The sequence below is a fragment of the Rhinolophus ferrumequinum genome, chromosome X (genome assembly GCF_004115265.2).
Source record: "Rhinolophus ferrumequinum isolate MPI-CBG mRhiFer1 chromosome X, mRhiFer1_v1.p, whole genome shotgun sequence".
In the NCBI taxonomy this organism is placed as follows: Eukaryota; Metazoa; Chordata; class Mammalia; order Chiroptera; family Rhinolophidae; genus Rhinolophus; species Rhinolophus ferrumequinum.
This window is the reverse complement of record NC_046284.1, coordinates 27,286,583-27,314,195: the sequence shown is the minus strand read 5'-3', so window position 1 is coordinate 27,314,195 and position 27,613 is coordinate 27,286,583.

The following is a 27,613-nucleotide window of genomic DNA, read 5'->3' as shown; positions in this document are numbered from 1 at the left end:
TTGGTTTAACATACTTGCTTTTTCACAGGGCCTTGTGCTTTCACAGAACAATTTGTATAGTAGGCATATCAGGCACCATGGCAGACTAATGATGGGAGAAACAGACAGGGGAAGGGGGCTTTTTTCCTTGTTCAATTCACAGCTCAGGAATAGGGGCATATGTCACTTTTCTGAAAAAATGAAATGAAACGGGATGAATGTCATGCTGTGGAGACACAATGTAGTTATTGAAAAAGGCAGAGGAACATCTGACCAATCAGGCATGAGCCTCACAAATCCTGAAAGGATAAAACCAATAATTACTTCTTCCTCTTAACCTTTCATTTCCACAGCACATCAGGCATTGTCCTCAAATAGCTTCTGAATGAAATCTATATTTATACCTGAGATCTTGTCATTATGGTCTATAGTTACATGTACCTCGTAAACAAAATCCAGCCTAAATTGCTTGCTTCATTTCTAGCTTCTCCAAGGTCTGTCTATGACCTGTGATTCAGAGGTAGTTACTATCTCACAAGGCTTATTGGCAACCATTTGTCCCATCCTTTCATAATTTTGTATACCATTTAGAACATCACCTTTCAGACCCTCTAGCCATATAAGAGAGGGTTGGTTCTCCCACAAGTTCACAGCAGCCATCTCACTTCACAGTCTGATTTTTAGGAGTTTTACGAGCACTCCAAAAATGCACTAGTGAGATAAACCTTGGCCGCCACAGCTTCTTAGCCCTTCTGAATAAGGTGATTTGAAGGAGGGGCAGAAAGACACAGGGAGACCTTCAATCAGTCACAAAGTCCTGTTGTTTCCCAGTCTGATGACTTGCTTTCCAAACTCTATATTTACCCTGATCCAGGGCCTCATCCATTCACAGCTGTCTTACTACCACTAACATTCACCTTCATCCAAGGTTCTCTTCCCTTTGACCCATTCTATGTACTGCTGTAAGATTAGTGCTTTTGAAGACTCACCTTTCAGTGTATTATACCTCTGCTCAAAATCCTTCATTGACTCTTTGTTTATTTACAGTACAAAGCCCAAACTCCTGAGGCCAACACTCAGGATCCCCATGAAATGCCCCAACTCAAGCTACCAAAATCTATCTTCACCTCTTTCCTCAAATTAAACTTCTGTCCTGCAAAGATCAGTTTTTTTATTGTCATGGACATAGAGTATACTTACCCCAATCCTCAGTGCCTTTATTTCAGACTGTGTCTCCCCCCCCCCCGCACCACAGAATGTCCCCTAACTCTCTGTCTACCCAAACCCAACCTTATTGTTCAATGCCTTGCTCAAAGTATACCTCTTCCTAACAGACTTACTGAATAATCCCTACCCATATCATGGGCAGTATTAGGAAAGCTGAACATCAGAAGCCTCCCCAGATGTACAGAATCAGAATTTGTATTTTAACAAGATCTTAATATGCATTACAGTTTGAGAAGTACTGTCCTAAACAGCATTATGATTTACATCATTAAAAGAAAAGAGGCAAAGATACCCACGACTTCCAATTATAACCAATAACCAAACTCTCCTTTGCTTTTTCCCCAACTCCATTTATTGTCTATCTTTGCTATGTATTCCTTTTAGCTTGTGGAGAAACAAGGGAATCAGGAAATTTTTTACCTTCCCAACCATCAATATCCCATAGTCTGTCCCTTCCACAACTTTGTGTTATTTAAGAACACAAATTCTCTAGTTTTGATTAATCTAGTTTCCTTATTCTGGGTTCACAATTTCATATAATTAATTTTGCTGCCAGCTAATGATAGGTATACTTGTCTACATTGGGTTCCCCTCCTCCAAAAGCAGAGCAAATTATGACTGGGCCTGTGAGCCTTGGCTTAGGGACAGGGAAATAGTCAGCAAGCCAGATTTACTTTACTAAGTAGTCCCCCCTTATCCATGAGTTTTGCTTTCTGCAGTTTCACTTACCCATAGTCAACCATAGTCCAATATTATTAAATGGAAATTCTAGAAATTAAAAAGACATAAATTTTAAATTGTGCACCATTCTGAGTAGCATGTTGAAATCTCGTACCATCACATTCCATCCTGCCTGGGACAACAAATTGAACAGCTGTAATTCAACAAAGGCTAACTTAAGCAACACACAAGCACATCTGAGAGGTCCACACATCAAATTATCTGAAGGTGGGCAAAGCGGGTGAGCTAGGGAAGAAGGAAGGGAGAAGTGCAGAGACACGGGCCACAGGACACAGCCAGGAGTTCAATGCAGTCTCAGGAGAGGAAAGACTTCAGGCTGCTGGTGCACTATCTGTGGCCCACATTCCTGCCTGAGGGATCAGCATATAATACAGCTGAGTCCAGCATTCAGGGCAGAGATCTTGGAGTAAACACTGAATACAGAAGGGTGAGAACCCTCTGGTTTAAGCCCTCCCTGCTAGGCAGAAAACAGAAAACAAAGACACAGAGCCTGGCTGACACCACCCACCCTCCCAAAGCTCACCCCACCTTCACCCTCTCAGTATAAGAAGAGGGCTCCAGAAGAAACAGTAAGTGCCAGATTAAAGACCGCACCTCTATAGCCCTGAGAACTGGAGTCAAAGACATACATTCTGGTGAGAGCTATAGGGGCAAGACAAGTATGGGCTGTAGTCACCATTGTTCGAAGGCACAAACACATCAGCAGTCTCTCACAGCCCACACTGCCCCCACTGTCCTGGGCAGATCCCTGCAGGGGCAATCAAAACAGCAGAGACACACAGGCTCTGCATCAGAATGCAGGGGCAGCATTGGGATTTCAGAAGCTCAGAAATCTATTAATATCCACATCCTCTCTAGGAGGTGGGGAACTGAGACCAAGGTGTTCTGAGCAGAGGAGAAATCCATCCTCCATCATGTGAGAAGCTGGAATAGCACTAAAAAGAAAATGCTACAGCATGAGAGAAAATAAAAGACTGAAGCAGGAGAGAAAATAAAACATTCCAGCAACACCTATTGGAAAACAAAAGAAAAACCTCTTCATATCAACCTGCTGTAGAACCCACTCCTGTAGATGCCCAGGAAGATAAATAGCAATTCATTAATTGCCATGAATAACCAAAGTAAAAAGGCAGTTCACAAAGAAAATGAAAAGTCTCCAGAACATGAATATAAAGACATGAGAAAATGTGATTTAAATGACAGAGAGTTCAAGACTGCAGTTCTGAAAAAAACTCAACGAGATGCAAGAAAATACAGATAGTTTAATGAACTTAGAAACACAATGAAGGAACAAAATGAATATTTCACCAAAGAGACTGAAACTACAAAAAAGAACCAAATTAAAATTCTGGAGATAAAGAACTCACTAAAAGAAATGAAGAATGAAATAGACATCTTAGGTAATAGAGCTGACAGATGGAGGAAAGAATCAGTGACATCAAAGATAGAAATTGGGAAATGACACAGATGGAAGAAGACAGAGACTTGAGAATTAAAAGAAATGGAAGAACTCTACAAGTACTTTCTTACTCCATTAGAAAGAATAATGGGCATACCAGAAGGAGAAGAGAGGGAGACGGTAACAGAGAGCATATTCAAACAAATAGTCAATGAGAACTTCTGAAACATGTGGAAAGAACTGGATCTTCGAATCCAAGAAAAACAGAACACCTTATCACTTCAATCCCAATAGGTCTTCTTTGACAGCTTCCATACAATCCCAATACAAGGCACATTATATTGAAGCTGTCAAAAATTAATGACAGCAAAAGAATTCTCAAGGCAGCCAGGGGGATACAAAAGCAGTAACCTATAAGAAAAAGCCCATTAGACTATTATCAGACTTCCAGAAGAAACTCTTCAACCCGAAGGGAGTGCAATCAAATATTCAAAATATTGAATGAGAGAAATTATGAGCCTAAAATAATATACCCAGCAAAAATATCCTTTAGATATGAAAGAGGAATGAAGACATTTCCAGACATTTCCAAATATTTCCAGAAGCTGAGGAAATATTCTAACACACAACCTGCATTGCAGGAAATAATGAAGAAGGCTATTCAATCTGGAAAAAATCAAAAGAACACAAAACTATGGGCAATATTACAAACAGACAGAGAGAAGTAGGAAATGGCAAGCCCTACACAAAATATAACATTACACACTTAAAAGGTAAAGACAATAGAAACACTTTTTAAAAAGGAAAAAGAGAAGAAAAAGACAACATGTTACTGCAACTCACAAATCAACTCACAGCATAAGTAGGGATAACTTGTGGCAACAAAAATATAACAAGGGAAAGAGTAAAGGTCTGAACGTGCACAGGGCAATGGAGATAAGAAGCATGCTAAAGAAAAAGGATTACTATATATATGAAACTTCCTTTTACATAAACTTAATGGTAAACACTCAAAACAGATAGACAGACAAAAAACTTCCAGAACTGAGATATATAACATATAAAAAGAAGAACCAGAGGGAAAAATCATGGAATACAACCACACTAAAATAACAGACAAGAACAGAAAGGCAAAGAAACAATGGAGACACCGAGATACCAGAAAACAAAAGACAAAATGGATATAAGAAACCCTCATTTATCAATGACCACCCGAAATGTAAATCAACTGAACTCACCAATTAAAAAAGCACAGAGTAGCAGATAGGATAATAATAAAACAAACAAACAAACAAACAAACAAACAAACAAAAACAACAACAACCAACCATGCACTGTCTCCAAGAGACACATCTCAGCTTCAAGGACAAATATATATTCAAAGTGAAAGGGTGGAAATCAATACTCCAAGCAAATGATATCCAGAGAAAAGTGTGTGTAGCCATATTTATACCAGATGAAACAGACTTCATGATAAAAAATTGTAAAAAGAGACAAAGACAGACATTTCATAACGATAAAGGGGACTATACAACAAGAAGACATAACAGTCATCAACATTTATGCCCCCAATCAGGAAGCACAGAAATATGCTAAGCAACTTCTAGCATAACTAAAGGGAGAAATTGACCAAAACCAAAAATAGGTCCCATAGTAAGGGACCTATATACATCACTGACAGCTATGGATAGATCATTCCAACAGAAAATAAATAGCAGCCCTAAATGACACATTAGATGAAATGGACATAATTGACATTTATAGAGCACTTCATCCTAGAACCCCATATTATACATTCTTTTCTAGTGTGCATGGAATATTCTCAAGCATAGATCATATGTTGGGATACAAAACTAGCTTCAAAAAATTTAAGAAGATTGAAATTATACTAAGCATATTCTCTAATCACAAGGCTTTGAAATTGGATATCAACAACGAAAACAAAGAAGGAAAACCCACAAATATGTGGAGATTAAACAACATGCTTTTAAAGAACGTCTGGATCAAAGAAGCAATCAGAGGAGAGATCAAAAGATGCATAGAAACAAATGACAATCAAAATACACCCTATGCAAATAATTGGAATGCAATGAAAGCAGTAATAAGATGAAAATTTGTATCATTACAGGCCTATCTCAACAAATAAGAACAATCCCAGAGAAGCAATGCAACATTACACGTGAAAGAACTAGAAAAAGAACAAATGAAACCCAATGTCAGCAGAAGGAAAGAAAGAATAAAAATCAGAACAGAACTAAATGAAATAGAGAACAAAAAGACAACAGAAAAAAATTTAAAGCAACAAAGAGCAATTCTTTGAAAAGATTAATAAAATTGACAAATCTTTGACTAGACTCACTAAGATAAAAAGAGAAAAGACACAAATAAACAAAATCAGAAATGAAAGAGAAGTTACCATGGTTACCACAGAAATATAAAGGATCATACAAGACCTATATGCTATGCTACCAAATTCAATATGAAGACCTATATGCCACCAAATTCAATAACCTAGAAGAAATGGACGAGTTCTTAGAAACATATAGCCTTCCTAGACTGAATCACGAAGAACTGGAAAATCAAAATAGGCCAATCAACAGTAAAGAAATTGAAATAGTCATCCGAAGCCTTCCCAAAAGCAAAAGTCCAGGACCAGGTGGCTTCAAAACTGAAGTCTACCAAACATTCAAAGAGGATCTCATACTTGTTCTACTCAAACTCTTCCAAAAATTCAAGCAGAGAAAACATTCCCTAACTCATATTATGAGGCCAACATTACCCTGATAACAAAACCGGCTAAGGCTAACACAAAAAAAGAAAATTACAGACAGATACCTCTGATGAATACAGATGTAAAAATCCTAAACAAAATCAAGTAAATCAAATAAAACAGTGCATTAAATAGATTATATATCACAACCACGTGGGGTTCATCCCAGGGGCACAAGGAAGTTTCAACACATGCAAATCGATCAATGTGGTACACCACATAAACACACAAACAAAAAAAGACAAAAATCATATGATTATACCAATAGATGCAGAAAAACCATTTGACAAGATACAACATCCATTTATGATTAAAACACTTAATAAATAGGTATAGAAGGAAAATACCTTAACATAATAAGGGCCATATATGACAAGCCTTCAGCTAATATCATAATGAAACATGAAAAACTGAAGCCTTTGCTCTACATCCGTAAACAAAACAGGGTTGCCCCCTTTTTCCACTGTGTTTCGACATAATATTGGAAGTCCTAAACAGAGCAATCGGCAAGAGAAAGAAATAAAAGGTATCTGAATTAGGAATGAAGAAATTAAATTGTTACTTTTCACAGATGACATGATTCTTTATATAGAAAATCCTAAATACTCAACCAAAAATTTATTAGAAACAAGAAAGGAATACAGTAATGTTGCTGGCTACAAAATCTGCATACAAGAATCCATTGCATTCCTATATACTAACAATAAATTTTCAGAGAAAGAATAAAAAAAAAATTCTATTTGCAATTACAACAAAAATAATAAAATACCTAGGGATAAACTTAACAATGGATGTGAAGGACCTATACACTGAAAACTATAAGACATTTTTTTTAACAGAAATTGAAGAAGACATAAAGATATGGAAAGACATTCCCTATTTGTGGATTGGAAAAATCAACATAGTTAAAATGGCCATATTATAAAAGCAATATACAAATTTAATGCATTCTCAAACAGAATCCCAGTCACATTGTTTAAAGAAATAGAACAACAACAACAAAAAAAAATCATTGGATTTGCTTGGAATCACAAAAGACCCCAAATAACCAAAGAAATCCTAAGAAAAAACAATAAGGTTGAAGGTATCACACTCCCTGACTTCAGCTTGTACTACAGAGCACTGATAATGAAAACAGCATGGCAATCACAGAAGTACAGACATACAGACCAATGGAATAGAATTGAAAATCCAGAAATAAACCCACATAAATATGGACAGATAATTTTCGACAAAATGCCAAAAAAAAAAAATGGAAAAAAGACAGCTTCTTCAATAAATGATGCTGGGAGAGTTGGAAAGCCATGTGCAAAAGAATGAAATTAGACTGCTATCTGTCACTATGTACTAAAATTAACTCAAAATGGATCAAAGACCTAAACATAAAACCTGAAACAATAAACTGCGTACATGAAAGCATAGGTACTAAACTTATGGACGTTGGGTTCAAAGGGGATTTTATATATTTGATCTCAAAGCAAGGGAAGTAAAAGCTAAAATAAACGAATGGGACTATATCAAACTAAAAAGCTTCTGCACAGCAAAGAAAACCAACATCAAAACAAAGAGGGAACTTATCAAATGGGAGAAGATATTTGCAAACAATGACTCTGATAAGGAGCTAATATCCAAAATATTAAGGAACTCATACTACTCAACTACCAAAAGACAAACAATCCAATTACTATATGGGCAGAGGACATGAACAGAAACTTCTCCCAAGAAGACATAGAAATGGCCAACAAATATATGAAAAAAATGCTAAGCTTCACTAGCTATTAGGGGTGTGCAAATCACAACCACAATGAGATATCACCTTACACATGTTAGAATGGCTATCATCAACAAGACAAATAATAACTAGTGTTGGAGAGGCTATGGAGAAAAACGGAAACCTTATACACTGCTGGTGGCTTGTAGATCGGTGCAGCCACTATAAGAGGCATTGCGAAGGTTCCTCAAAAATTTAGGAACAGAATTACCATATGACGCAGCATTCCTTCTCCTGGGTATCTATCAAAAATATCTGAAAACATTCATCCATAAAGATATATGTACTCTGTTGTTCATTGCAGCTTTATTTACAGTGCCAAGACATGGAAACAACTAAAGTGTACTTCGACAAATGATAGGATCAAGAAGATGTGGTATATATACACAATGGCATACTACGTTGCCATAAGAAAAGATGAAATACTGCCATTTGTGACAACATGGATGGATCTTGAGATTATTATGCTAAGCGCAACAAGTCAGACAGAGAAAGTTGAGAACCATATGACTTCACTCATATGTGGTATATAAAACTGAAGACAACAAAGGAACAAGACAAATAAATAAAGAAACAGACAACAGTTTAGTAGTTACCAGAGTGTAAGGGGGGAGGGCAGATGGTAGAAGATGGTAAAGGGGGTCAAATATATGGTGATGGAAGGAGAACTGACTTAGGATGATGAAGACACAATGTGATATATAGGTGATGTGTTACAGAATTGTACACTTGAAACCCATGCAATTTTACTAACCATCGTCATCCCAATAAATTTTGTTAAAATAAAAATTATTTTTTAAAAATCGTGCTAGTTTTGCTGTTGTACTTCAGATTTTAAAAATAATGTCCATTGTTCATAAATGGTCAGTTAAAATGGAAAAGGAATTATATTTGTGGGTGGAAGACACCTGCTATAGGAATCATGAACAGAAAATGTGTTCCAATTGACAGCAACTTGTGCTAGAAAACATTGAGCCTATACGAAGACTTCAGCAAGGGATCCCCTGAAACAAGTGACACCAAGCCATTTATGGCAAATAAGGGATGGTTACACAGACTGAGGAATAGATTTGGACTGAAAATATAAAAATTACTGGAGAAGCTGCTCCTGCCAATAAAGAGCTGCTGCCGTGTTTCTGGCAAAGTTGAACGAGTTGATTAAGGAGAAAGTATATCACCCAAAGCAAGTCTTCATAAGTATGTATGTATGTATGTATGTATGTATATATAGGTAAAAAGCATAGGATATTTAGGGTTTGGTACTATCTCTAGTTTCAAGCATCCACTGGGGATCTTGGAAATTATTCCCCATGTATAACAAGGGACTACAATATATGAAAAAGTTAAGCTACAACTAGGATGATGTAGGAACAGCTTTAGTATGCTGCTGGAGAATGGGCTGTGGAGAATTTGCTGGGATTAGGCTGAGTGTTCCTCTATTTCTAAATATTCCTATATACCTCACCCTTGCCTGGACTCTAAGAGGAAGTCAGTTTTAGAGAAAATTGACAAAGTCCCCAAGACTGCACCAAAGCAAAAGAAATCTAAAGACCTCAGAAGCTTGTCTAGGCTCTTTATATATCCCTTTGACTCTTTCTCCCTTTCTTACTTTCTCACTTCCACTGCTTTTCTCTCATTCCCTCTTTTCTGAATTTTAATGCTTTGGGCTTGATAATAGGATTTTCCTTGGTGTAGGGGGGAACTGGTAGAAATCTCTATACTAAGAAGCACAAAAGTCCTTTATTTGAAGTCTATCTTTCTTTTCAATTCAACTACTGTTCTCCCCATTTACACTTCTCACTTCACCCCAAATTAATACCTTAAATAAGCTATAAGGAAATCAATCTAGTCAATCTGAATCATGGATTTTTTTTTCCCACCAGAAATGGATTTTTATTCTGTCATTCAACATTAACCAAAACTTGGAAAAGCAAGCATTGTATATGAGAAGCCCTTATGGAATTTCCCACAAATAAAGGAAAAGACTTATCAGAAATGTGCGTAGAGTACTAAATTTTAGTACACAAAGCAATAGTCTAACAGTGCTTGCAAATGCATGATTCTTCTAGAATCAGAGTATTGTCTTATGCAGGTAAGCCATTCTCTCATTTTGATCTTGTCTGCAATGTGACAGACCCCAAGAGAAGTTTCAGCTCAACTCACATCAGAAAAACCACAAAGTCCAATTCAAAGAATTTGAAATAATGAATTATTACTGCATTAGTTTCCAGCACCAGTAGCATCAGAATTATCTGAGGCATTTGTTAAATGCAGAGTCCATGGCCCCTCCCCAGATGGAATGAAACAAAATCTTCACAATTTAAGGTCCTGTAAACCCATGTTTAAAAAATTTTCCAGGTGGTTTTGAGAACCACTGTTGTATTTATTTTTTGTAGGAGAGTGTCATATTCAGATTTACTTTTTATTACATTTATTGAGGTGACATTGTTTAATAAAATTATATAGGTGTCAGGAGTACAATTCTATAACACATCATGTGTATATTGCGTTGTGTACTCACTACTCAAAGTCAAATTTCCTTCCGTCATCATATATTTGACCCCCTTTACGCTTTTCTACCTACCCCCCATACCCCTTTCCCTCTGGTAACCACTATACTGCTGTCTATGAGTTTTTGTATTGTTAGTTTGTTACTTTCAGTTTTATATCCCGCATATGAGTGAAATCATATGGTTCTCAACCTTTTCCATCTGACTTATGAGGTCAGACGATTAAGTTCAGGAACTCATCCTAGAAAAAGTTCTACGTACCTCATTGCTGAATATCACTACAGTCACCTTCAAAGTACTCCCCTTGGGAAGCTATGCACTGATGCCAACACCTAGTCCACCCTTCAAAGCAATTTTGGAACTTTTTTTCTGGAATTGCCATCCGAGCTGTCATTGTGTTACCCTTGACATCCTGATTATCATCAAAATGTCTTCATTTTAATATTTCCTTTATCTTTGGGTAAACAAAGAAGTCATTGGTGGCCAGATCAGGTGAGTAGGGAGAGTGTTCCAATACAGTTGTTTAATGGCTAAAAACTCCCTCACAGACAGTGCCATGTGAGCTGGTGCATTGTGGCGATGCAAGAGTCATGAATTGTTGGCAAAAAGTTCAGGTCGTCTAACTTTTTCACACAGCCTTTTCAGCACTTTCAAATAGTAAACTTGGTTAACTGTCCAGTTGATACAAATTCGTAATGAATAATCCCTCTGATAAAAAACAAAAAGGTTAGCGACATCATTGCAACAAGTTCACAAACTTAATTGTCAGATCTTTTCGTATTTCACTTAGTATGACATTCTCAATATCCATCCATGTTATTGCAAATGGCAGTATTTCAAGATGAGCAACTTCAATAGCTATTAGGGAATTGCAAATCAAAACCACAATGAGATATCACCTCACTTCTGTTAGAATGGGTATTATCAACAAGACAAGTAATAAACATTGGAGAGATTATGGATAAGTAAGAATGCTCATACATTGCTGGTGGGAAGGTAAATTGGTACAGACACTGAAAAACATTATAAGGGTTCCTAAAAGCATTAATAATAGAATTACCATACAGCTGGGCAGTGCCACTTCTGGGTATCTACCCCAAAATTTTGAAAACATTTATTTGTAAATATATACCCCTGTTTTCACTGCAGCACTACACATGATGACCAATACACGGAAACAACTGAATTGTCCTTCAATAGATGATTGGATATAAAGGATATGGTACATGTACAGAAGGGAAACACTGTTTTAGTGCACTTCTAAGTCACAGTCCTCTTGGATTGCCTGATTCTTCACCAGAGCATTGTTCAACTGGTTGTCATGCAACTGCATTCTAGTCTTTGTCCCCTAGCAGACACCAAGGGCATTTCCTGTCTTCCTTACAAAACTGCACTAAGCATCTGCAGTGACACTAAAGTTGAATGCCTTTAGAAGGGATTTCCTCTGAGACATTTTACGTTCTCTGATTATCACATCCAGCAGCACATTCAGCAGCCAGTGAAAAGACTCGTCCTCTCCAGGCAAGATGCCTGGCAGCAGGCCCAAACTTCCAAGTTAAATAGCATCCTACGTGATCAGAATGGAAATCCTTGCATGCAAAGATCCTGACTACTAAGGGGACCATGAGATTACTCAAGGTGATAACAGTTTAAAAGTAGTTCATGGACTCAAGAGTGGAGCGAAAAACATCACAGCTGTCACTCCATATGTGATATTCTAAAATGCCTCCACTTAAAATCCCTCCAGACAGAAGTGCTGGAGTCTATGGAAGGTGTAAAAGGCAAAGTTGTGAAGTATGTGAGGTTTGTTTCCAGTGTTCCTCAGTCTCCGTGTTCTTTTACTGCACAATCCATCTGTTACAGCCTGATGCCATTAGGCATCCCACAGTGGCAGCTGACTCATGTGTTTCCCTAGCCTATACATGCTTCTGACCTTCCCTTCCTTCTACCTTTGCCGTCTACCTTCCAGCTCTGGCTCTCTTCCCTCAAGACTGTACTTTCTCTGAGCAGAATGTGGTAGGTGCTAGATCATATATGTAAATTCTCTTTAGGGTTTCAGGAAAAGTTCAATTGGGGCCAGTCTGAATTAACCATTCCACCAAAGGGAACTGATACAGTTATGACCCCTGACATCTCGCTAACCTTGGCCCCAGACTGAGCCCCTAACACTTACCACATACTGAGCTCTAACCCTAGCAATCTGACAGCTATCTAGAGTAGAGTTGGACACTAAGAGAACCAAAAAAAAAAAAAAAAGAAAAGAAAAAAAGTAAGATGAACTCAGAGAAACCCCATGCCCCACCAGTAGAGACACAATACAAAGGGTACATGCTGTATAATTGACTATATATCAGCAATGCTACCTTTCTATTGGAAAGACAACAAGTTACCAACAGCAATTTATAATCTACCAGTAAAATATGGGAGGGAGTCTCTTATGAAGGTAAACAAATAAAGTGAAGTAAGCAGTACCTACTCTACCTAGACCTCAGAGCCTCATGGTCAACAACATCGAGATGTGTTTTTATTGTGTTTACTGACATATCCCTGACCCTGCTCCTATTGGAAAAATAGAAACTGAGCCATGGTGCCAGAATATTCATGGAAATAAATATTTATAAGTAGACAATAAATGTTTGAGAGCAACAACTTTAGGAGTACCCAAATATGCCACATCCAATATAATTGCCATTTGTTGTAGCTTTGAGCTGTGCATAACAGTTCTTAAAACAAATTTCAGTCTCCTCCACCTCAGGGGAGATGTAGATGCCTGATCACTGCACTGTACACCTGAACAATAATGAATGTCAACTACAATTTTATATATATATATATATATATATATATATATATATATATATATATATATATATATATATATACAAGAAGCGGAGTATAGCATTAGGACTAGAGACAGTGGAAATGTAATGGCTGTGTGCCATGTCACAGGGATAGTGGATGGGGGGAGGGGTATTGACACTGTGTGAGGGATATAAATGATAAATGTCTAACTATTACATTGTTTTGTGCACTTGAAACTAATAAAAAAAAAGCTAAGATAACATAGCAACTTATAAATAGTTCAAAAATTTAACTGCAAATGAAGAAATACTACTGGGTTTGTGCAAAAGTAATTGCGGTTTAAAAATAACTACAAAGACCGCAATTACTTTTGCACCAACCTAATAAAATACAAAGACAGAGAAACCTATTCTGGTTTGAGTGAGTGATCTATCATGTGAATGCATTCATTGTTCCTTAGGCATTCATAAATTACAAAAACTGGGGGAAAAATTTCAGTCTCCTAATGGTATCATTTGAAATATGAAAAAAAAAAAAATCTGAATGACCTCAAGGCAGTTTACTCTGTACCAACTGTTAAGTTCTGCCTGCTATTAATTGTCGGAAATGCATTCATGTATCATTTTCTAACAATCTCAGAATCCAGTCATTTCTCAATTATTCCCTAGATGCTGATCACTCCTCCTAGCTGACTGCTCCTAGTATCATATAACATGCTGCTGGGAAGCTCCCCCAGGGATCAGAGGTCTCCCTGTCTCCAGCAGTGCTATATGCTGACAACAGAGAAACACATAGGTAGAACTTATCAATGATAAATGAGAACACATCATGTTCCAGGATGAGGGCAGCAATTGTAGCCCTCAGCAAAATTAGGAGGGAAGTGAACTTTATCTTCACTGGCTTTACTGTCCTCCTCCCCTCCCTCTTCTCTTACCCTATCACATAGGCCAGCAACACAAGGTCTTCCCAACCCCAACCTCTATCAATTCCTGCATCAGAGCAGGGGGCTTCTAAGTATAACCACAAACATGAACAAAGAAACAGGAGATTTGAGTTATAATCTGGATTCCATCTAGCTATATGACCTCAGGGAAGTCACTTCTCTCTTAGTCTCAGTGTTCTCATTAATAAAATGAAAGGAAGGAGACTGAGCTCTTACCAAGTGCATGGTAAGAGCTTGAGGCTTGTGCTTCAGGCTGTTTATATCAATCATTCCCTTAATCTTCCCAAGCAATTGTTACAATGCTTATTTATAGATAAGGAATATTAGGTTTTAAAGGGCTATGTGACTTACTCAAATCTGCAAAGCTTGTGAGTGATAGAAGAGGGATTTCTATTTGCATTTGCCTGTCGGACTGCACTGCTTCCAGAGACTTGGCACAGATGGTCCCTAAGGCCCCTTCCAACTTTGATATCTTAGGAGTCTGTGAAATCCTACTTCACCTTTTTAAGGTGCCAGCTCCATAAACATTTTTGAAAAAAACAAAGTTGGGTGGCATAAATAAGAGATACTTGAGAAAAGGGCATGTGATGCCTAAGTGTAACAGTAAGTAAACCAGAGAGAGGAGACTTGAATAGGTCTTTTAAAAGATAAACTAATGTGTCAGCTAAATTTAAAAGTAGGTGAGACATACGTACCTCTTCTCTGTAAGAGAAAGGGAAATAAGCTATATGGAAGCTAAGATTTTGTAAATCACTACCTGCCACTATATTCAAGAGAAGAAAGGAACTGGTTTGTCTCCTGGCAGCTTAGTGAACCAAAAGTGGATGCTATCTTTTCCCACCAACTGAAATAGATTGCCAAACACTTCACAAACTAACTTTGTTTACTTTGTTTCCCCTGTGTTCTGGAACTCAGATGGGTTAAGACTCATCTTATGCCACTCTTACTCCTTTCTCTCTGAGCTTTCTAGGCTATAGTGTGGACTGCAGATTGGAAGGAGAGTAATAGGATAATTGCAGTGGCCTGAATCAGGATGGTAACAGTGGAGATAGAGATTTTGGAGGTAGAATCAGCAGAAAAGGCAAACAGATGACAGCACGCCATCATTTTATATATGAGAGATTTGGGTGACTCTTTAATGTTACAGATCTAGTATGTCAGGGTTAGGACTAGAACTCAAGTAACCTGAGTTATTCCAGAATTGTCTCTCTAGTGGCTAAACAAATGTTATGAGAAAGAAAATTATTAAGTAATAGTTTTTTCAGAACCCCTCCCTCTCCAAATCAATTTATCTGTGCATTCAGTTAGCAACCACCTCTGCCACAGAACTTTATGTTAAGACTTTTTTTAAGGTGTGTTTTTCCAGGACCTGTCAGCTCCAAGTCAAATAGTTGTTTCAACCTAGTTGTGGAAGGCACAGCTCATAGTGTCCTATGAGGGGATCAAACCAGCAACCTTGTTGTTAAGAGCACCATGCTCTAACCAACTGAGCTAACCGGCCACCCCGTTTAGACTTTTTGACATTTGACACAAAGTCAGGTCAGTGTTCCCTGGCCTTCTCAGCACTCCCAGAGCACACAACACAGGGCTCAGGAGGAACCACAAATGTTGAAAGGCCCATTGCAAGTCTCATCAGAAATCAAACTCTAAAAATATCCCCCATGATCTATGCATGTAGCCATGGTGTCTGAAAAATTTATTTAAATCTGTCATACATCATTCTTCACAGTGATATTGAGAGAGATATAGTAGTATTGAATTTTAATTATTCAACTTCCATTGATCCCACCATAATCTGGTGAGAATCATTTGCAAAACGACAGTCCCTTCAGGAGACAGCCACTATTAACGAATTATAAATCTTACAGTGTCATTTGATAAAAGGTTAGGATTTTTCTTTCTCACAAATTTAAAAAAAAACAATATATTTTGCCATCAAATTCCCATATAGAAACCAAAATAATGCACGCAGTTGTTAACTTAAGCTGAGGTAAGTGGAGGCTAGTTTGTGACATCACTGCCTCTTTCCATCACTACTACCACCCTGGTTGGTCAATATCCTCACACTGAGTACTTGGGCACTGCCGTCACACACCTGCCCCACAATTTATGCTGTAGGATTTCTTTCCCAAGTCCCTTCCTCACCATTATAACCTGCTAGTCTAAAACTCATTCCAAAGAGCCTTGTGATCTAGGCTAAGACCTCTTTACTGAAAATAACCAATGGAGACTATTTTTGCATTCTCACAAATTTCCTCAACTTAGAGGAATAAAGAATGCTGGGAATTTCAGGTCCCTCACTAATGGCTGTGACCTGAAATAGACACTTGGAAAAAATACACCAAAGTATGCAGTACACCTGAAAATAATATAAAATAATATTGAATGTCAACGTAACTGAAAAAAGTTAATAATTAAAAAAATAATGAAGGACTTCAATCCCCAGTTGCTAGAAATGCTGTCTCTGTTAAAAACTGAATAAATAAAGCCACCTCACCAAAGGGCATGACTATTTCTGGACATAGCCTGCATCCAGTAATTGATGGATTTATACTGAGGTATAAAGCCTGGCCCTTGTACCCAACCTAGTCCTCTGAAGGATTATACCAGCATCAGAACTCAAATTCTGTTCTTTATCTTTCTTTTGAGAGGTTTTTTGTTTTGTTTTGTTTTGTTTTGTTTTGTTTTTGTCTCAGAAGCACACTTTAATAAATAACCTGATTGCTAATCTCCAACTCAGAGTCTGCAATAGAAGCTGATATTGGACAGACACACGTTAATATCTTCAGATACTTGAACAGAGAAAAACAAATGTCATATAATTTCACTTATATGTGGACCAAAAAGCAAAATAAACAAACAAAACAGAAACAAACTGAGAGATACAGAGAACAAATAGATGGTTGCCAAATGGGAAGGGTTTGGGAAGATGGGTGAAAAGGGGGAAGGGATTAAGATGTACAAACTGCCAGTTATAAAAAACAGTCATGAGGATGTTAAGTACAGCATAGGGAATATAGTCAATAATACTGTAATAACTATATATAGTGTCACATGGACATTACACTTATCACAGTGATCACCTCCTAAGTTATATAAATGTCTAATCACTATGTTGTATACCTAAAACTAATATAATATTCTATGTCAACTCTAATTGAAAAAGAAAAAAAAAAAATTTCAAGCTGCAATTTAATTTGTACCACCAGAGCTCCCTAAGGGACTAGTCCAAGTTGTATAGTCACCCAGCCATTCAGTAAATCAGTCAACAAATATTTTTTGAAAGCTGAATTGCAAAACAATCAACTTGAAGAACCATCTGACGCCTCACTGAACATAAGTTTTATAACTAAGAATATAAAGAAGAAACCACATCGAGACTGGTTGGAGGTGGGGAGATGCAGAATGTGTTGCCCCCACGTGTAGCTTTTGAGAATCAGGAGGAATATCTCGGCTGCTGAGGTCAACACCCCCCAGAGGAGCAAGTGACCCCAGCCCCAAACCGGGCTCCCCAGCCTAGAGTATTAATGCCAGGAAGAGGAATCCCCATAACATCATGCTGGGAAAAACTGGGGATTCTGATCATCTGGGTGAGATAGAAAGCTGTGGGAAACAGATATTCTTCTAAAGGGCCTGCTCACAGATTTGCTTGCTCTAGGAACTCACCCTGAGTTCTGACACAGGGACTGTAACTTAGGAGGTTTCAGAGACATACAGGGAGAGACTGAGTTGTGTGGCTTCAAGGAGAGGGCTGGAGGAATGACCGATATTGTCCCTGTGTAGAATCCTCCCCAGAAAAGCTGGCCATTGGGTGCCATCTTTCCTGTATTGAGCCATCCTTCACATGGTCAAATCTGAATCTGCAATAGCCTGGTTAACTCTGCTTGCTCCACCCTCATGAAATGCCGGGAACCTGCCCCACCCAACTAGCACAATGCCAGAGACACTTTCTCTGCAAGCAGCAAAGCACACCTGCATTGCATTCTTTCTTTGACAACTCTCGAAGGTTCACAGAACCCAGGTAGGTGGCAGCTGGTCTCTGTGTACTCTGAGACTTTTGTTGAGTATCTCCAGTCTCAGGACTGACACCAAACCAGAATTCACATTAACTGGTGAACACCACTTGCCCCACCCTGGTGATTCCCTGAGACTCAGCCTCACCCAATTCAAACACAACACCAGGCTCTATCAGCAGCTGAGCCTTATGGGAGCCAGAACATGGCAGCATGCCTCAGGGTGCCCTGGGCTTTCTTCAGAGCTACCCCAGGGTCGGTTCTGGGGGCAGCCATTCTCAGATTGCAGAGTGGCCTCTCCCACATGCCTCCAGGTCCACCACAGGGAGCAGAAAACTGAATCCCATTGTAGCTCCTACCTGGTAGTCCCTGGCCAGACACAAGGGCAGTGCCAGTTCTGCACATGAAACAGAGCTTAGAATCCAACAGGCCTTAGAATCAACATAAAAGGAGGTCAGCTCTAAACCACAACAGAGCACCACCCAATTAGCCTCATAAGCAACATACCCAAAGGGCAGCTTCAACAGGCACCAGAGGCCATTGGGACAAACCCTGTTCCATGGGTAAGCTTCCTGCACAGCAGCCTATAAACTGTGGATTTGGCCAATCTCCACAGACAGATAGCCTGAGAGTCAATCCCAACAACTGACATGACAATAGCAATCAAAGCTCAATTATAACAGGAGGGCACACACAACCCACAGAATGGACACTATTGGAGTACATGGCACAGGTAACTGAGGAGACTGTGCCACTGGGCACCACAGGGCACCTACTACATAAGGCCATCTGGCCAAGACTGGGAGACATACCAGATCTATCTAATACATAGAAACAAACACACACAGAGAGAGACAATATGAGGAAACAAAGAAATATGTCCCAAATGAAAGAACAAAAGTAAATTCCAGAAAAAGAACTGAACAAAATGGAGGTAAGCAACCTACCAGATACAGAGTTCAAAATAATGATTTTACCCTCTGGTAACCACTAGTAAGGGGGGTGGAGGGTGGGAGATGAGGGTAAGGGGGATCAAATATATGGTGATGGAAGGAGAACTGACTTCGGGTGGTGAACACACAATGGGATTTATAGATGATGTATTGCAGAATTGTACACCTGAAATCTATGTAATTTTACTAACAATTGTCACCCCAATAAATTTAAAAAAGAAAAGAAAAAGAAAATGCAAAAAAAAAATAAAATAAAAGAATGATTTTAAGGGTACTCAAGGAACTTAGTGAGAACTTCAACCAAAAGATAACAAGCATGAAATTGGACAAAAATCCATGAAAAAGAACTAGTCAGAAATGAAGAACACAATGATTGAAATGAATAATGCACTAGAAGAAATCGCCAGCAGACTAGATGAAGCAGAGGATCAAATCAGCAATTTGGAAGACAAGGTAATAGAAAACAACCAATAGGAATAGCAAAAAGAATAAACATATGAAGATAGTTTAAGAGATCTCTGGATAAACATCAAGCATACTGACATTTGCATAATAGAGATACAAGAAGGAGAAGAGGGAAAGCAAGGGATTGATAACCTATTTCAAAAAATAATGGTTGAAAATGGAAATAGATATACAAGCACAGAGAATCCCAAACAAGACAGACTCAAAGAGGTCCCCACCAAGGCATGTTATAATTAAAATGGCAAAGGTTAAAGTCAAATATAGAATCCTAAAATCGGCAAGAGAAAAGCAGTTAGTAACATAAAAGTTTGCTGCTATAAGACTGTCAGGTGATTTCACAACAGAAACTTTGCAGACAAGAAAGGATTGGCTTGAAATATTCAGTGATTTTAAAACAAGGATGTACATCCAAGGATCTACACAGCAAGGCTATCATTGAAAATTGAGGGTGAGATAAAGAGCTTCACAGACAAGAAAAAGCTAAAGAAGTTTATCACCATGAAACCAGTATTACAAGAAATGTTAAAGCAACTTCTTTAAGAAGATGGGGAGGGGAAGAACATAAATATGAATAATAAAATGGCAATAAATATGTATCTATCAATAATCAGCTTAAATATAATTAGATTAAATGTGCCAATCAAATACATGGGGTAGCCCAATGGATAAGAAAGTAAGACCCATACATATGCTGTCTATAAAAGATGCACTTTATTTTGAAAGACACACAGACTAAAAGTAAAGGAATGGAAAAAGATATTTCATGTGAATGGAAACACGAAAAGCAAGCTGAGATAGCAACACTTAATATCAGACAGAATAATAAGAGGAAACAGCTATAATAAGAGACAAAGAGGGATAAAACATAATGATAAAGGGATCAATCCAACAAAATATATATTCCTTTAAACAATTATGCACACAACACAGGAGCACCTAAATTTATAAAGCAAATATTGAATGACATAAAGGCAGAGATCGACAGGAATACAATCACGGTAGGGGACTTTAACACCCATCAACACCAATGGACAGATCTTCCAGATAGAAAATCAACAAGAAAAAAATGGCCTTAAATTACACACTATACCAGATGTAGTTAATTATTATTTTGAGAACATCCACACCAAAGCAGGAGAATATATTTTATTTCAAGTGTGCATGAAATATATTCCAAGATAGACCACATGTTAGTCAATACAACAAGTCTCGGTAAATGTAAGAAGACTGAAATCACATCAAGCATCTTTTCTTTTCTTTTTTTAAAATTGTGGGATATTGGGAAACAGTGTGTTTTTCCAGGACCCATCAGCTCCATGTCAAGTTATTGTTTTCAATCTACCATGTTTCCCCGAAAATAAGACCTAGCTGGACCATCAGCTGTAATGTGTCTTTTGGAGCAAAAATTAGTATAAGACCCAGTGTTTATAATATAATATAACGTAATATAATATAATATAACATAACATAATATAATATAATAATACCAGGTCTTATATTAGTTTTTGCTCAAAAAGATGCATTACAGCTGATGGTCCAGCCAAGTCTTATTTTTGGGGAAAGAGTAGTTGTGGAGGGCACAGCTCAGCTCCAGGTCAAATCATTTTCAATCTAGTTGTGAAGGGCACAGCTCACTGACCCATGTGGGGATCGAACAGCCTACCTTGGTATTATGAGCACTGCGCTCTAACCGCAGAGCTAACCGGCCACCCACTGGTGGCTCAGCTCCAAGTTTAAGCCGTTGTTTCTCACTGGCCCATGTGGGAATTGAACCGGTGACCCTGGTGTTATGAGCACTACACTCTAACCACTGAGCCAACTGGTCACCTCATCAAGCATCTTTTCTGACCACAATGGTATGAAAACAGAAATCAATTACAAGAAAAGCACTGAAAAACACACAAAGACATGAAGGCTAAATAATGTGCTACTAAACAATGAATGGGTCAACGATGAGATCAAAGGAGAAATCAAAAGATACCTTGAAACAAACAAAAATGAAAACACAATGAGCCAAAATCTGTGGGACACAGTGAAAACAGTCCTAAGAGGGATACTCATAGCAATTGAAGCCTACCTCAAGAAACAAGAAAATTCCCAAATAAACGATCTAAATGCACACTTCAAGGAACTAGAAAAGGAACAGCAAACAAAGCCCAAAGTGAATAGAGAGAAGGAAATACTGAAGATAAGAGCAAAAATAAATGAAATAGAGGCTAAAAAACAATACAAAATATCAACAAAACTAAGAGCTGGTTCTCTGAAATGATAAACAAAATTTGTAAAACTTTAACCAGACTCATCAAGAAAAAAAAAATTAAAAAAGAGAGGATCAAAATAAATAAAATAATGAATGAAACAGAAGTGACAACAGAAACCATAGAAATACAAAATATTTTAAGAAAATACTATGAGCCATTATACACCAACAAATTGGACAATGTGGATGAAATGGATAAATTCTTAAAAGCTTAAAATGTTCCAGAGATGAATAAAGAAGAAACAGAAAATGTGAACCCACCTATAAGTACTAATGAAATCAAATCAGTAATCAAAAAGCTCCCAATAAACAAAACTCCTGAACCAGATGGATTCACAGGTGAATTTCACCAAACATTCAAAAAAGAATAAGCAACTATTATCCTCAAATTATTCTAAAAAATCCAAGAGGAGGGAAGGCTACCAAGCTCATTTTACAAGACCACCATTACCCTGATTCCAAAAACCAAAGATATTACAAAAAAAGAAAACTATAGGCTTATATCCCCAGTGAACATCAATACAAAAATTCTCAACAAAATATTAGCAAAACCAATTCAGCAATATGTTTTTTTAAAAAAATCATACACCACGACAAGTGGGATTCATTCCTGGTAAGCAAGATTGGTTCAATATCTGTATATCAGTTAATATGATACACTACACACACAGAGAAAAAAACAAATCATATTGTCATACCAATAGATGCAGAAAAGGCATTTGACAAAATATGGCATCCATTTATGATAAAAATTTTCAGCAAAGTGGGAAGAGAGGGAACATGTCTCAACATAATAAAGTCCATATATGACAAACCCACAGCTAATTTCATACTCAGTGGGAAACAGCTAAAAGCATTTTCCTTAAGGTCAGGAACAAGACAAAGATGCCCACTTTCACCACTTTTATTCAACATAGTAATGGAAGTTCTGCCATAGCAATCATACAAGAAAAAGAAACAAAAGACATCCAAATGGGAAAGGAAGAAGTAAAATTGTCATTACTTGCAGATGACATAATACTATATAGAGAGAACCTGAAAGATTCCACCAAAGAACTATTAGAACTGATAAATAAATTCAGTAAAGTAGCAGGATACAAAATTAATATTTAGAAATCAGTGCATTTTTATACACCGATAACGAACAATCAGAAAAATAAATTAAGAAAAGAATCCCATTTACAATTCCATTAAAAGAAAATACTTAGGAATAAATTTAACCAAGGAAGTGAAAGTCTGTACTCAGAAAAGTATAAGACATTGAAAAGAGAAAGAAGATACAAATAAATGGAAACATATACCATGCTCATGGATAGAAAGAATTAATATAGTTAAAAGGTTTATAATACCCAAAGCAATATATAGATTCAATGTAATCCCTGTCAAAATACCAATGATGTTTTTCACAGAACTAGAATAAAAAATCCTAAAATTTATAAGGAACCATAAAAGACCCTAAATAACCATAGCAATCCTGAGAAATAAGAAAAAAGCAAGAGGTATCATGTTATCTGGGATCAAATTATACTACAAGGCTATAGTAATAAAAACAACATGACATTGACATAAAAACAGATACATAGATCAATGGAAAAGAATAGAGAGCCCAGAAATAAATCCATGCCTATATAGTCATTTAATCTATGAAAAGAAAGCAAGAATTTACATTGGGGTAAAGATAGTCTATTTAATAAATGGTGTTGGGAAAACTGGACAGATACATGCAAAGAAAAATGAAACTAGATAACGATCTTACACCACATACAAGAATAAATTTAAAATGGATTTAGACTTAAGTGTAAGATCCCAAACCATAAAATTCCTAGAATAAAATATAGAAAATAAACTCTCAGACTAATATTACTAATTATTAATTACTTACTGATTACTAAAACTCCCTTACTAATATTTTTACTGATCTATCTCCTCAGGCAATGGAAACAATAGAAAAAATGAACAAATTGGACTACATTAAACTAAAATGTTTTTCCAAAGCAAAGGAAACAATCAACAAAACAAAAAGACATCCTACTGAATGGGAGAAGATATTTGCCAATGATACATCTGATAATGGGTAAATATCCAAAATTTATTTCAAAAAACTCATAAAATTCAACACCAAAAACAACCAAACAATCCATTTGAAAAATGGACAGAGGACTGAGTAGACATTTCTTCAAAGAGGACATGCAGATGGCCAATAGTCATATAAAAAGATGCTCAACATCGCTAATCATCAGAGAGATGCAAATAAAAGTCACAATGAGATACCACCTCACCCTGTCAGAATGGCTATCATCAAAAAATCAATAAACAAGTGCTGGCAGGATATGGAGAAAAGGGAACCCTTGTACACTGCTGGTAAAATTTCAAATTGGTACAGTCACTATGGAAAACAGTATAGAGGCTCCTACAAAAATTAAAAATAGAACTACCTTATGACCCAATGATTGCACTCTTGGATATTTATCCAAAGGAATACAAAACACTAATTCCAAAAAATATACATGCACCCCTATGTTTACTGCAGAACTATTCACAATAGCCAAGATATGGAAACAACTGAAATGCCCATCAATAGACGACTGGATAAAGAAATTGTCACACATATACACAAGGGAGTATTCCTCCACCATGAAAAAGAATGAAATTTTACCATTTGCAACAACATGGATGGATCTAGATGATATTATGGTATGTTAAATAAGTCAGACTGAGAAAGACAACTACCATATGATCTCATATGCAGAATCTAAAGAACAGAATAAATGAGCAAGCAAAACAGAAGTAGACTTGTAGATAAAGTGAACAAACTGATGGTTGGAGATGGGAGGGGATTTAGAGAATGGGTAAGAAAGGTGAATGGATTAGGAAATATGAATTGGTAGTCACAAAACAGTCACAAGGATGTGAAATACAATAAAGGGAATATAATCAATAATGTTGTAAAGACTATATATGGTGTCAGGTGGGTACCAGACTTATTGGGAGGATCCCTTCATAGATCATATAAATGCCTAACCACTGTACTATACAACTGAAAGTAATACAAAATAATATCAACTATCAGTTATAATCACACACACACACACACACACACACACACACACACACACACACATCGAGATCTAATAATTAAGTTTGCGAACTCATCCTTGAAAAAGTGCTACATACCTCATTGCTGAATATCACTATGGTCACTTTCAAAGTACTCCTCTTGGGAAGCTATGCACCTATCCCAGCGCCTAGTCCACCGTTCAAAGCAATTTTGGTACTCTTTTTCTGGAATGGCCAACAGAGCTGTCATTGTATTACCCTTGATGTCCTGAATGTCATCAAAATGTCTTCCTTTCAATATTCTTTTATCTTTGGGTAAAGAAAGAAGTCATTGGGGGCCAGATCAGGTGAGTAGGAAGGGTGTTCCAATACAGTCATTTGTTTACTGGCTAAAAGCTCCCTCACAGACAGTGCCGTGTGAGCTGGTGCATTCTTGTGATGCAAGAGCCATGAATTGTTGGTGAAAAGTTCAGGTTGCTTTTGTCTAAGTTTTTCATGCGTCCTTCTCAGCATTTTCAACTAGTAAACTTGGTTAACTGTCCAGTTGGTACAAATCCATAATGAATAATCCCTCTGATATCAAAAAAGTTTAGCAATATAATTTTGACTCTTGAGTTGGACTGATAGAACACTTTTGGTGGTGGAGAATTGGCTGAGTTCCATTGTTCACTTTGACACTTTGTTTTAGGGTCATATTGGCACACCCATATTACATCACCAGTGATAACACAGCCCAAAACATCATCTTGCCTCGCCAAAAGTTCTTGGCAAACTTCGACTCTATTTTGCTTTTGTTCATCGGTGAGCCCCTTTAGGATCACTTTTGCAAACACCTTTCTCATGCCAAGACTTTCAGTTAAGATTTTTCTGTTTCTCTATCAATGTTTACTTGGTCTGCTATGCTTCTCACAGTCAGCCAATGATTTTGACACACAATTTTTGCAATGTTTTCATCAGTTCTGCTCCTTACTGGCTGCCCTGACCTCTCTTTATCAGTGACATATTCTCTCCTCTCAGGAAAATATTCAATCCATTTGTATGCTGCCATCTTCTTCAATGGCATTATCCCCATAAACTTGGACTAACAAGTCCCTGATTTCACGTCTACTCTTGCGAAGTTTAACAAGAAATTTAATGTTTGATCTTTGCTCTAATTCAAGCTCAGACATTCTCACGACAGTACACAAAAGCATGCAACAATGATGAATGCCACTCAACAAGACAACACCACATGTCGACACAAACACAACTGTGAGACAATGATATACAAATGTTATGAAACCTTACCAAGCTATTTTTACAGTGCTGCCAATGTAAGCGCATGCTGGCAAGTTCACAATCATAATTGTCAGAATATATGTATGTCCATGGGATGTTTGCAGCATAGAAAATATAGTCAATGGTATTATAATAGGTATATATGATGTCAGATGGGTAGTAGACTTGGTGGTGTTATCACTTTGAGAGGGGTGTAAATGTCTAATCATTATGTTGTTTTGTACATCTGAAACTACTACTACTACTACTACTCTTAGTAGTAGTACTAGTAAACCTATAGCCAGGCTTATCAAGAAAAAGAGAAATTACCAATATAAGGAATGTGAGTGGTGACATCACTATAGATTCTACAAACATTAAAAGTATTTTAAGAAAGTATTATGAAGAAAACCAGATAGTAACCAGTGTGTGGAGAGTGTGAACAAACTGGAACCTGGGCTGCTATGATACCAGCACGGCGGTTCCTTAGAACATTCAAAGTTGAATTGCCATGTGAGTTGGGCAGTTCCACGCTGGGAGCATATGCACAAAAGAATTAAAAGCAGGGCCTGGAATAGATGTTTGCACACCATGTCCACAGGTCATTGTCATGACAGTGAAAGGTGGAAGCAACCTAACTGTTCATGTACGGAGGAACGGATACAGAAAATGTGGTGCATCCACACAATGGAATGTCACTCAGCCTTTAAAAAATAAAAGGACATTCTGATGCCTGCTGTGATGTGGATGGACCTGGAGCACACTGTGCTGAGTAAAATAAGCCAGTCACACAAGAACAAATCCTCTGTGACCCACTCATATGAGGTCCCTAGAGGAGTCTGATTCACAGTGACAAGAAGTAGATAGTGGTCTCATGGCTGGGGGAGGTGGAGGGGGAAGGGAGTGAGTGCTCAATGGGGATAGAGTGTCAGTTTGGGACAATGGAGAAGTTCTGGAGATGATGGTGGTGATGGCCGCACAACAGTGTGAATGTGAATGTGCTTAACGTCACTGAAATGTACACTTAAAATAGTTAACGTGGTAAATCCTATGTGTCTTTTACCACAATTAAAAAAGAAAGGATATTAGTGAAACAACTTGGGAAAAAAGAAAATATTAGGTGACGTCATCAAAATGGCGGCATGAGGTGAGCCTCTGTAAAGCTCCCCTGGAATTTACACCTAATCGAACAACAATAACTCAAAAAATGACATCCTGCACAACAGACAGGCAAAATGAAGAGGCCCACTACTGAATTCTTTGAAAGGTGGGCGAATCGCGCGAGCAGGAGAGGAGGGAAGGAAGAAGTGCTGAGACGGAGCCGCACGGGCTAGCACAGGATGCAGACCTAGCTCAGTGCTCCGAACCCGCTGCATCCCAGAACTACCGCAGCAGTGGGAGAGGGAAGAACTTGGACTGCTCGGGCTCCTCTTATGGCCCACAGGGCTGAGGGGGCAGCATATGAC